This window comes from Aplysia californica, unplaced genomic scaffold (assembly GCF_000002075.1).
Source record: "Aplysia californica isolate F4 #8 unplaced genomic scaffold, AplCal3.0 scaffold00338, whole genome shotgun sequence".
NCBI classification, from domain to species: Eukaryota; Metazoa; Mollusca; class Gastropoda; order Aplysiida; family Aplysiidae; genus Aplysia; species Aplysia californica.
In genome coordinates, this window is record NW_004797608.1 from 260,948 (window position 1) to 262,077 (window position 1,130).

General features: G+C 37.9%; 1 protein-coding gene across 2 annotated transcripts in view; it reads right to left on the reverse strand.

Moving 5' to 3' along the window:
* The window catches only part of LOC101845940, a 68,297-nt gene that overhangs the window by 41,953 nt on the left and 25,214 nt on the right, over nucleotides 1-1,130 (reverse strand). For both annotated transcript variants that reach the window (XM_035970921.1, XM_035970920.1), the window contains exon 3: nucleotides 379-452. The gene's annotated coding sequence lies outside the window, so the exon portion shown is untranslated. The remainder of the gene's footprint in view (nucleotides 1-378; nucleotides 453-1,130) is intronic.

Genomic DNA, 1,130 nt, shown 5'->3' on the forward strand with positions numbered 1-1,130 from the left:
ATAGATTAACAAATAAATAAATAAATAAATAAATATATAAATAAATAAATAAAAACATAAAATAAAACAAGGAAACGTAATTCATGGATAATTTCTTCTATGAGTCCCATGTCAAATATTAACGCCAGAGCTTCACTTTCTGCTACTATTGCTCTTAGTAATCTTAGCCGTGTTCGTCATTACACTTTTCTATACAATATTCATTACACCTTCCTATGGCAATTTTAAAATTATCAACAGTAATGAGATAACAACTACTAAAATAGCAGCAATGCTATCTGTAGTACAACAAACACAACACCAACAGCACCATGTCAAAAATACTCAGGAGAAGGGAAAAAAGGAAGAGACTGTATAAAACACACTGCAGACACTTACCGTGATTCCTTCACTTGGCCAGGGCAAGCAAATCAGACCCCAATACCACGTATGCTTTGGTCACATTGTTGGGTCTGCAAATTAGAAAGAAAATCAGATTGGTAAACGAAAAGCCCCCATCAAACAACAACAACACCACCACCACCAGTAACAACAACAACAACACCAACGATAGCAGCATTTGAATGTGAAAGTAGTTTCTTTCATTGCTTTCACAAAGTCTAGCGAGGAATTAAATCAAATTTGACTCAGAGGACAAAGAGCGAAAAGAATAACTGTGCCCATGGAAGTAGAATGTTTTAGGTATAAAGTAATTTCCCTCTGTGTGGACACAGTCTATAATATTTTGTCTAGGAGGCGGGGTGCTTGGATCTTGCCTTTCTCAGGGGTGCCCGTCTTCCCTGCAGAAAGAGGGATGTTCTTAATAAAATTATATATTTTCTCACACAGAAAGTGAATAATGTCGTTTGTTTGAAAGGGCGAAGAGCCTGACCGATCTTTCTTTTTTTTTTTTTTTGGTCAAATGTAAGCAATTTAAGCCCCCATCAACACAGTTCATACTACATAAAAACGTATTTAGGAGACTGTTCGACCCTGCCTGTAAGGTCCAAAACAGGCTCATACGGATATATCATCTCAGCAGAAAGACCGAGACACTTAATAAAAAAATTCCTCACTGGAGAATTAAACTCGGATCGTTAACATGAGAGCGACATCGAAAGGCTCAACGCACAACCCCCCCCCCCCCCCCC